The sequence below is a fragment of the Mirounga angustirostris genome, unplaced genomic scaffold, assembly GCF_029215605.1.
Source record: "Mirounga angustirostris isolate CCGP_5_RB_7025 unplaced genomic scaffold, mMirAng1.0.hap1 SCAF_9, whole genome shotgun sequence".
In the NCBI taxonomy this organism is placed as follows: domain Eukaryota; kingdom Metazoa; phylum Chordata; class Mammalia; order Carnivora; family Phocidae; genus Mirounga; species Mirounga angustirostris.
The window spans coordinates 122,274,354-122,286,568 of NW_026991717.1; the positions used below are offsets into that span (position 1 = coordinate 122,274,354).

The 12,215-nt window shown below is 34.4% G+C and overlaps 1 long non-coding RNA gene across 1 annotated transcript in view; it reads right to left on the bottom strand.

Moving 5' to 3' along the window:
• Positions 1-6,415: 6,415 nt before the first annotated feature.
• Positions 6,416-12,215, bottom strand: part of LOC123861841 (uncharacterized) — a 184,012-nt gene continuing 178,212 nt past the window's right edge. Inside the window, exon 5 of the long non-coding RNA XR_008508165.2 lies at positions 6,416-7,445. This is a non-coding gene — a long non-coding RNA (uncharacterized LOC123861841). The remainder of the gene's footprint in view (positions 7,446-12,215) is intronic.

Below are 12,215 nucleotides of genomic sequence, written 5' to 3' on the forward strand. Positions count from 1 at the left end.
GGAGATCATGACCTGAGCTGAAATCAAGAGTTGACAACCTACTGAGCCACCTAGGTGCCCCCAGCTCTTTATTTTCAAAACAATAGAATAAACATATAAGCACCAAAATGTTTTAAATCCATCAACAGAATGGATTTTTGGGAAAGTTTATAGAAATAACACCATCTGAGCTACCAGAACTCCTAGTAGTTTCAACTTGCACTGTGATTTCTCTTCAAATCGTGTAAATACTCTATTTTTAATAATACCAGGGGTTACATGACACTCTCTAGACATCTACTTTATTTGCATTAGGGTAAAAAATTACAGCTCTGCTTTCAGATCTAAATAATCCTTACACCCCAAAAGACAGTCCATTATGGTCTTCCTCCTATTACCAAGTGAGGTCAAAGCTTAATAGCTAGTTTTCATTTCTAATACCCTCAGCCAGCCATTCATTTCTGCTCATCCTGCAAAGATAATGCATGTATAAACAAATATGGGCAAGTGTTTATTGTTGTTATTTTTAATCAGACATCATTTGTGAGAGTATTTGGGCAAAGTTGCTCTAACCCTCCTATTCCTGGCATCACAACCACTCCCTTCCAAGGCAGAGGACGCAAGCCCTGCCCTAGCTCTTGTACCAGCAAGTTGAGGACTTCTGCTGAGGATCACTTTCACAGTCATGCAAAAATTAGTATAAGAAGCTCTGTAGACTGAAAGTAGATGGGGCCAGTTCTGTTGCCAGAGATGTGCATTCCTGCCCCTCCTTCTGATTAAGTGTTTTGCTCTTTCGACTGAGGGAGTTTCAGCAGGTGAGGAAAGCTACCCTTGAATTGTCATCTTTTAGGAGGAAGCTGACAGTGCTAATAGTTCAAACACAGATTGATTGATGAGACTGTCCCAGCCTGACAGGCTGGCAATCTTTGTCATTGTCAGGATCAGGTAAGCAGTTTCACCTGCCAAAATTCTGGTCTCCCTCTTCCTCATCCTACCTACCCCCAAGGAGAGAGGAGCAGTACTGTTACTGAAAATAGAAGTTTCATGTGATGTGAGTTTTGTTGACTTTGAAGATCCAAGGACTTCGGCTTGCAAATTGGAGAGTACTTTACCAGTTCTTTGTAGTGAATAAGGTAGCATAAGAGAGAACACAGGAATAAATGCAGGTTTTATGAGGCTGGAAGTTTCTATAGTTTGGGAGGGCCCTCTTTAAGAAAAAGAACATGTAGTTATAAATACAAAAATTAGGTACAAAAGTAAATAGTTATTCAGAATGTTGAAAAGATATCATGACAAATTACAAATTTTTAAAGGCTGAGAAATACCACAAACATCACAAAATCCAGAAAAATAGCAAAGTATTTTTTTATTAATTAACTACAGGATACATTTCTTAAATTTCTGTGACTGTATATTCTTTGATCATCTCTTCATAATACAATAAATAATAATATCAAATAAAAAGATAATAGTCTTTTATATAAAATTGCAAACAGGAATAAAATTTCTTATTATTGATCATTTAGAAGATTTTCTTTCAACTTTATAACTCATTAAAGTCAATATAAAGTTTTAGGAGGGATGTCAAATGTTCTTCCATCTAAGTTTGGATAATCCAGCAGTAAGCTTCTGATTTTATATATATTTCCAACCTTATTTTTCCTCCACAATCACATCTTTAGTCCTTTGGTCCTCTACTTTGCTGTCACAGTATCAGTTGATTTGTTATAGAGGGCGATATTCCTAGAAACAATTCCACACCAGGACAGCTAACAGTAGCTTAACTATGCATAAGTGACTGCAAATAACATAAATACATCCCATTAAACCTGAACTAAATGCATTTCTACTAAAAATATCTGCTGCTCTCCAATACCACTGAACACAAAAGTATGAAAGAATAAAAGTCAGGATGTAAAGACAGTTGATTTAACCAATTGTGGTTAAAATACCTCACTTATGTAAACTTTGCAAAAATATACAACTATATAAACACATTGCAAGTGAAGGGCCTGAGGCTTAGCTTCATTAGCAAACCATAAAACTGCCTTGGGGAGAACTGTGAAGGCTGTACTCTCTGTCCACACATTCCTATCCCTCCCTTATTTCCCCCCACATACTTCACAACTCTGTATTACAAAGTGACTGACAAAAAACTTAGTCATGTAGCTTTCATTAGGGAAATTTCTAACACTAGAATGACTATATTAATTGTAAAAAGAAGATGGCATGAAGATTTAAACACACAGGATGCCAGGAACAGGGTAAAGCAAAAACATAGAGATGGCGTAGTTGAAGAAATAAGTACATGAAGACAACTTCATTCTGTACACATTCATTAAACTACAGGTATGATGTACCTGTCGATCCAAGTACTGTACTTAGTGTTAGAGACAAAAATAAGACTACAATCTGGACCTTGCCCTCTGAGGGGTCCTCATTTAAAAAATAATGTGTGTAATCAAATTCACATGTATGAAATATGTTCCTATATAAAAACACATAAAATCATGAAAAAAATTACTAGAAAAGATAGGTAAATATTTAACTCCTCTCTTTTGGAGGATGGATAATTAAAGCATATAACAGCAAAAATCACAAAGGAAAATCTTTAGATATTATAAGGAAATACTACTCTACATACAAACTATTATTGACCAAGTTAAAAGGCAAAGAATAATACAAAGATATTTTAAAATAGGTCATAAGAATGTATATGTATGAAAAATTTTACAGAATGAGGTTCATCACAGCATGCCTATAATAATGGAAAAGGTGGGAAAAACATGAATGTGCAACAATAAATTAATTATAGTCCACCACATTAAGGGATATTATGGAGCTATATCAGTGACTACAAGTTACTTGCCTAATATCCATTCTACTCTATTCTTATTTCTTAATATCATAACCCCATTCTATTTGAGACTACTTACCAGATAAAATTCTACATTACCAACCCCCTTTACAGCCAGGTGATCATGACACTATATCCTAGCCAATGAGATAAAAGCAAAATATGTTAGGTGGAACTTCTGAGAATATTCCCCTAAAGATCAGATAACTTGTGGGGGTTTTTTTCCCCATTCTTCCATTTATGCTTCTAATGACATGGTGGCTAGAGTCCTGGCAGCCATCTCAGACTCTGTGACAAACTTGAGGATGGAAACCACATTCTAAGTCTAGTAGAACAGAAATATAAAAATATCCCAGGTCCCTAATGACCACAGAAATGCCAAACAAGCACTAGATGGATTATTTCTGGTCTTCTTTAATGTAAGAGAGATATAAACCTTTCTGGTATTCAAGCCACTGGTGTTTGCTGTTATAAGCATCCAAACTTAACTAACACAATAGTTATTTTAAAATTGTGTTTAGCAATACTGCCAAAATAGGTAATTCAAGCAAAAGCTCCCATTGAAAACAAATAGAAAAGTTAGACAAAATTTTTTTTTAGATTTCCTGAAGCTATGAGACCTAAGGAGACAGTAGAAAATTAGAGGTCAAAGATTTAAGAGAAAAGGTCCCAGAGAGGTGTGTCTGACATTTGAGGCCACTTTAATTGTAAGTGCTTGTAGATTCTAGAAAAGCCACTGAGAGGCTAAGAACCTAAGAAGAGATTTTGAAAAACTTTTAGGATAGAGGGACAAAAATGAAAATCCAAGACCCCAATGCTTTATATTAAGACCTCAAAAAGCTGCACCATAAGAATAACAATAAATCACAAATATACCAAAACTCACAAAGAATTAGATAATAATCTCAAACCCTGAAATTAGACTAAAGTTGTCTCGGATTGTCGGTGCCCCTAGCCACTTGTCAAACAAATGTAAAACCTTGCTGAGGAAAAGTAACATTATCCAGTTTACAAATTATTTATATATAATGCCTTACACTCAATCAAAAATAAATACACACATATGCACAAAACAAAAACTGTGATGGGGGCCTGGAATGATAGTAAAAGAAACAAAGCAATCAAATATCTAGATAATGGAGTTACCAAAAATAAATGCTGAATCAAGTATCAATAATAGACATTTAAACATTTGATGAATATGCATGAAGAAATAGAATTCAAGATTGGAAGTATTTTTTTTTTAAACTAGCAATTGTATGGGGCACCTGGGTGGCTCAGTCGTTAAGCGTCTGCCTTCAGCTCAGGTCATGATCCTGGGGTCCTGGGATCAAGCCCTGCATCGGGCTCCCTGCTCCGCGGGGAGCCTGCTTCTCCTTCTCCCACTCCCCCTGCTTGTGTTCCCTCTCTCGCTGTGTCTCTCTCTGTCAGATAAATAAATAAAATCTTTTAAATAAATAAATAAATAAATAAATAAATAAATAAATAAATAAATACTAACAATTGTAAAAGAAGTGAATCAAAGCACAATTTCAGAAAGCAAAAATACAATAATCAAAATTAATAACTCAATGGATAAACAAGAAGAGCTAAGCTGCAGGTGAAGAGAGAATTAGTGAATTCAAAGACAATTAGGTGAAAGGAAAGGGTTCAGAATAAAACATATATTTTTAAAAGCATGAAAAATACAAAAAAAAACACTAAGAGAATAAGAGTCTAAGGACATACATTAAGAAGGTCTACTGTACCTTCAGGACTACTAGAAGAAGAAGAGAAACAAAGAGGTGAGAACATTCCAAAAATGATGAAAATGCCATAGTTGATTAAGTTCATAGTTTTTCTCATACTATCTTGACTGGAGCATGCTGAACTTCTTAGATCTCTGTAGTGCTATCTTTCATCTGTTTTGAAAAATTCTTGCCCATTGTATCTTCAAATATTGCTTAAGTATCATTCTTTTGCTTTTCTTCTTTTTTGAGACTCTGCTTATATGTTTGACTGTCCTGCAAGTCTCTTAAACTCTTCTTATTCATTCATTTCAATTTCTATTGACTTGCTTTTGAGTTCACTAATTTTATCTAACATGTACAATCTAATGCTAAGCCATTCCCATGAAATCTTAATTTCAGATATTGTTTTTGTTTTCAGATCCATAGTGTCTGCTTGGAAAATTTGTTAAAATTGTATTTATCTGTCAAAATTCACCATCTTTCTATCAAATTTTTCCATTTTTTTTCTATTTTTCCATAACAAATTGTGTAACAGTCATTTCAAAGTCCTTGTCTACTAATTCCAACATCTGGATCATCTGGGGTCCGGGATATGTATTTCTCTTTGATTATGGATCACATTTTCTCCCTTCTTCATACGCTGCATAATTATTTTATGTATGCCAAAAAGGACAATAGAGACTGGAGTCAATATTATTTTCCCTCAGAGGACATGACTTTTCTTTGTCAGACAGGGAGGGTAACTGGCTCTTTTGAACTCCTTAATTAGGAATTAAGCTGGGTAAGTGTTTCGGGTTGCCACCTTAGTTAGACTAAATTACAAAGGCGTGAGCAGTACCGTGTTTATTATAAACATTTCCACCTCACAGAACTTTGGCTTCTAAGTATTGGGACTAGAAATAGTTTTTATTGAGTATTTCAGCCCAGTCTCCCATCTCCCTCCTGCAGAACCCTAGACAAGAGTCTTATGGAGAAATATGGTGGGGGAAAATAGCTATGCATTTAGGACTCATCCAGTTTTCAAGTGGCTGTGCCATCCCTCCATTAAAAGCTCCCTGATTTCTCTTTCCCTCATCAATTTCTGCCTGTCTGTGTGGAAACCTCAACTTATAACTGGACTTGGTAAAAGCCCCCAGAGGAACATGGCTGCCAAACTCTGTCCATGTAGAAGGTCTCTTCTTGGAAATTAATTCCTCTAGACCTCTATACATTCACTATTTTCTGATAACTTTTGTAGGCATAGATACAGAGATAGAGATACAAGTAATAGGTATATATAATTTTTCAATTCATCCAGGTTTTTCTAGTTGTTACAGAAAAAGGAATGTTTGCCACTATTTTATATATCTTAAAGGAATATAGACTTTCCTAGAACTATAATATAATTTAATTCAATGAAAATTTTTTTCCATTCAGTCATGCCTGCATGACTTTGTTGATAAATTATATGAAATATTTGAGGAAGCACTAATACCAATCTTAAATAAGCTCTTCAAGAGAATGAAAAAAAAGAAACACTCTCCAACTCATTTTTTGAGGCAGCATAACCTTGATATCAAACCTTATAAGGTAAATTATAGCCAAATCTCTCTTAGGATTATAATTGCAAAAACAAAACAACAAAATTTGCAAGATTTAACTCTAATCTAAATTTATTTGTAAACAAATACCAAAAGAATAATTCATCACAATCAGTTGGGTTTACTTCAGTAATATGAGGTTTATCATTTGAAAACAACATAACTTCCCACATTAACAGAGAAAGAAGTAAAAGCATACTGAATATCTCAATGTATTCAGAGAAAATAGTTAATGAAACTCAATAATTCATAAAAGAAGCAAACCAGGAGTAGAAAAACTTCTTTAATCTGATGAAAATTATTTCAACAAAATAGCAAACAGCAAATGCCCTACATAATAGTGGTATGTTAAAATTCTCCCTCTACTATCAGTAACAAAACAAGGATTCCCATTATCACCAATTTGATAAATATATATGAGAAGTAGCAAAGAAGAAATAAAAACTGATAAGATTTTATACACAAAAAAATGAAAAGAATCTACAGATTGGATGCAAAGTCAGTATATAAAAATCAATAGTATTTTTTAAACATCAAAGAACATAAAATGAAAATTTAAATTATATCATCTATAACAACATCCAAATATATTACATGTTTAGAAACTAATCTAAGGAAATATCTTAGGAGTCCCACACAGAAAAATACAAAACATTATAAAAAGAAATAAGCAATATTCAAATGAGAGGCAAGCAAGTATTTTTTGTAAAGGGTCAAATATTAAATACTTTCACCTTTGCAGGCTAGATAGTCTCTGCTACAACCATCAAACTCTGCCCTGTAATGCAGACGATATGTAATAAATGGGTGTGGCTGTGCTCCAGCAAAACTCCATTTTCAAAAACAGGCAGAGGACCATATTTAGCCAATGGGCGGTCATTAAATAATCAGAGGAATAAAATATATTACAATATAATGAAGATATAATAAACATATCTATTCTCCCCAAATTGACCTTTCCATTCAAATTTCTTGCAGTCAAAATTCAGGAAGTGGGTTTTTGTTGTTGCTGTTTGGTAGACAGTGACAAGCAAATTCTAAAATGAAGTAAATTTACAAAGGGCAAAAGTTTGCCAATCTTGAAGGACAAGAATTAAAGGACTTTAACAGATGTTGAGACTTATTTTAAAGTTTCAGTAATTGGGACGCCTGGGTGGCTCAGTCATTAAGCGTCTGCCTTTGGCTTAGGTCATGATCCCAGGGTCCTGGGATCGAGTCCCACATCGGGCTCCTTGCTCAGTAGGGAGGATGCTTCTCCCTCTGCCTGCGGCACGCTCTCTCTCTGACAATAAATAAAATCTTAAAAAAAAATAAAAAATAAAGTTTCAGTAATTAAGGGAGCATGGTATTGCCAACAGAATAGATGCCTAGATCAACAGAACAGAACAAACAGTCCATTAATATCCTTACATATACATACAATAGGTTCATGACAAAGGTGGTACTCTAAAGCAGTGGATAAAGAATGGTCATTCTAAAAAATTATTCTAGCTCATCTAGATAGGCATATCATAAAAGAAAATATTTCTCATATTATGCACAAAGATCAACTAAAGGTATAGTGTGATCTAAATGTGAAAGATAAAACAGTGAAGCCTCCGGAAGAAACTATGGAAGAATATCCTCAGTAATATGAGGTAAGCCAAAATGTCTTAATCAGGACACACAGAGCACTAATGCTAAAGGAAAAGACATTAAAATTAAAAACTTCCACTTGTCAAAGGATATTTTAAGAGAGCAAAAAGGTAAGGCACTAATTGGGAGAAGATATTTATAGAGACTCAGTACACAAAAGAAGGTATCCGATGAAAATGTGCTCAATATTATGACACTTTAGGAAAATGTAAACCAAAACCACAAGAAGATATCAACACACACCAGTTGGAATGGCTAAAATAAAACTGGTAATCCTAAGTGTTAGTGAGAATATGGAACATCTAAAATTCTCATAGAGAGCTGGTGGATTCTAATGAGTAGAACCACTCTGGAAACATACATCCTATGCTGATGTTGAATATACATATGTCCTATTAACAATTCCATTTTTAGACATATTTCAAAGAGAAATACATGTGTGCATACAAAAGAATGTTCATAGCGGCACTATTCATGATATCCTCACACTGGAAACCACCCAGAAGTTAATTAATGCTAGACTGGATAAATATTTTGTGGCACATTCAATAGAATACTACACAATACTGAAAATGAATAAACTACTGTCCCACATACAATGTGGATAGAGCTCACCAACATAATATAGGAAATAATTTTCCAGACACAAAAAGAATGCATATTACTTCATTTAAATAAATGTTTAAAAACCAAGCAAAACAAACTATAATATTCTAAGTCACGACAGAAACATTTGTAGAGGGGGAAAGTAGTCACAGAAAGAGCATATGAGGGTTATCTGCACATTTGCCATATCTATTTCTTGACAGGGGTGATAATCACATAGATACTTCCTTATTATTCTTTCAGTTACATACATTCACACTATATTAAAATTTTTGCTTATTCAGGTAAGTGAATAATGATTGTGTTTCTCTAATGCATGGAACAATGGCCAGAAGGATAAATAGCAATATAAAATGCTCATTTCTAGATGGAGGTTATGAATATTTATTTTAATTTTTATTTGTACCATTATACTACTAATTTTCTTCTTTATAAAAATAACAGGATCCAATATTCTTCTATACTAAGAAAAAAATCAATACGATTTTTTTAAATTAAAAACCACTTCAAGTTTGTCGGGACTGAGTGAGAGGATGTTAAAGTCATTAATCAATACGGATAATAATAGAGGGAAAAGGGCAGGTTTTGGCAAAAAGAAAATCCTGCATATAGCTTAGTTTTATGGACGGTGAAGTAGCAAAACAGAGGAGTCAATCACATATAAAAAATCAGTCAAGGCTGAAGGTATAGATTTAGGTCTTGCCAACAAAGATGTGACTGTGAGAATGGGGGAAATTTTTAAAGGGAAATGTAGACTGTAAATCTGTGTGCCAATTTTTATCAAATATCAAAAGTTTTTGATTATGAGTGGATTATCAATTCGGAGAGAAGTCTTTACTCTGGAGCGTCTCCATTTTAATGTTTTTATTTACTACTGGGGTGAATGTTGCATTACCTAGCACATTACCTTATACATGGTAGTTTTTAAATAAATGCTTGATTAATGAAATATTTGTTTACCAAATTTGCTGATAATGCAAATCTAGGAAGAAAAGTAAACACACAGATGTTAGAATCAGGACTGAAAAGATCTCAGTAGGCTAAAACAATGTAACCAAATTTCCAAGATAAAACAGTAGGAATAAATGTGAAGTCCCAAATACAGTTTTTAAAAAATCAACCTCTCAAGTATAGGATGAGAAAGAAAATTTTATTACATAGACCTTAACTGAAAAGACTTCAGGTTTGAAATGACACAGAACCCAAGATAAATTCATGAGGTGTACAAGGCTACAAAAACCTAGGTCAGTTTTAGGCTATATCAATAAGTGTAGTGTCCCAAACAAGAAAGTTAATAGTCCCATCAGACATTTTGCTGGCCAGAACAAACGAATGTTGCCCTCGGTTCTGGCTGCATGTCCAGGGGAAGGTAGCCAAAACGGTGAGGTATCTGGAAACCTGATTTAAGGAAGGTTGATTTTTGGGAAAAAAGAAGCCTAAAAGGGAACAAGGCAACTGTCTTAGAGTACTTAAAAAGCTGTCATGTGTAAGTAGGATTTGATTCTCTATGAAACTTTATAGACCAAATAAAGAATAAGTGCTGAATGCTTCAGCTTAACATAAAGAAAGAGATTATAAAGTAGACATGTCCAAAACCAGAATGGGTTATTCATGAGATTGATCTGTCACTGAAACTTTTTTTTATTATGTCGAAACATTTCATAAAGTGGTACATTAAACAAATTTCAACAGTTTAAACAATAATAATATTTAAAAACCCATGTATTTAGCACTAAGGTTAAGGGAAAAAAATATCAGCAGTATTTTAGAAGCCCCTGTGGGACAGAAATATCTTGAATTCATATTTATCATATCTTTGTTTTTCTTAGAGTTTCACAACCTCTGTGTCGGTCTCCCTAAATAATAGATTGCTAGTATTAAACTTTGTAGGAACTAATCATGCTGTTATATTACTTTGCCTCATGTTTTTCCCCCTGAACTTGCAGTTTTGCATCCATGCTGATGGTGATGCATAGTGATGGTTGGTTTGTTTTTGCTAATGAATAGCACTCCATTTGTATGAATATCTCACAATGGTACCAAATTAACATTTAAAGATGTTAAATTAATATTTAATATTAATATTAATGTTTAATATTAATATGTGCATTTCAGCTGTTCCCAGTTGCTCTTAGACATGACCCTACTAAAAACATGCTTGTTTTGTATGTTTCCTGGTGCACGGTATGGAGTTTCTTTGGGTTCCAGAGCAAGGAAGAAATACTCAAGTTCAACTTCACTTGGTAACCCCAGACAGTTCCAAAGCAGTTGTACCAGCTGACTGTCCGGCAGCATCCGATGAGAGTTTCCATTGCTTCAAGTTATCACCATCCCTTGTTATTTTCAGACTTTTAAAGTGGCCCAACTGGTGTGTAAAATGTATCTAATTGTGATTTTAATCTGTTATTCCCTTAATGCAAATGAGGTTGAGTGGCTCTCATGTGTTTATGAACCATTTGTGTTTCATATTCTGTGTAAACCTCTTTATGGTTTTTTGTTTGCTTGTTTGTTGGTCGGTTTCCTATTTCTCTACTGAGTTCTTATCTTCCTTTCTGGTGTTTAGCTGCTAATCCTTTTTTGATTGTTTAATCTTCTCCTGGAATGTGTCTTGCTGTTTGGTATTGGTTATGGAACTTTTAAATATTAATTTAACATCTTTAAATGTTAATTTAGTACCATTTATCAGTCTTTTCCTTAATGGTTTACCTTTAACTTTTTAAAAAAATAATAATATATTCTTCGCTGTTGAATCCTGAAGTGTTCTCTAGGTTTGGCTTTGGCATTTAAGTCTTTATTCAATCTAGAATTGATAGTTGATTATGGAATATGGTAGGGATTCAATTTATTTTATCATTTTCATATTTTATCATTTATCATATCATTTCATATAATCACTGATATAAAAGGTCACCATTTGATAATTACTTTTATGCATGCATGAGTGTAAGGACTCCCTTTTCTGTTCCATTTGTCAATGAGTCTTTCCCTGCATATATATCAAGTATATGGCAGGGAAAGATGTACACACACACACACACACACACACACACACACACACACACTCGGGCTTTCCTCTTCAGGAGCATGGGGCCTTAGTTTCTTGGACATATGCTCTACAGTATCTATTTTAAAACCAGCTTATCCAATACCATAAAAACAAAACAATATAAGAAATCTTACTGAGGTGTTTTATTTATTTATTTATTTGAGAGAGATAGAATGAGAGACAGAGAGCATGAGAGGGAGGAGGATCAGAGGGAGAAGCAGACTCCCTGCCGAGCAGGGAGCCCGATGCGGGACTCGATCCTGGGACTCCAGGATCATGACCTGAGCCGAAGGCAGTCGCTTAACCCAACTGAGCCACCCAGGCGCCCTAGAGAATTCTTTTTAACCTATAAATCAACTTGGAGAGATCTGCCAATTCAGACCATTGACTCTCCCTATCCGAGATCATTATTTAGGTTGGTTGGTTGGTTGGTTGGTTTTACTGTTTTTTAATAACACAAACATTGTATCACAGAAATTTTTAACACCGTTTGTTAGATTTATTTAGTTTCATACCTTTCATTGTTGTGTTTCATAGAACACTTGCATCAAACACCTCTTGTGCATCATTTCATGACTTCTTATTCCAACCCTCATGACAATATAATCTCCAAATTTGGCCAGCTTAATTACATGCAACCTTATACACAGTACAGTGCCTTTGTTCATATTTCACATGGGCTAATGCCTGCCCTGAGCCTCTCTGACACACTCATGGTGCTCATCTGTAGGCAATCTGGAAGTTAGCCCTCCTGGGCCCATCCTGGAGCACTGGTGGACAAG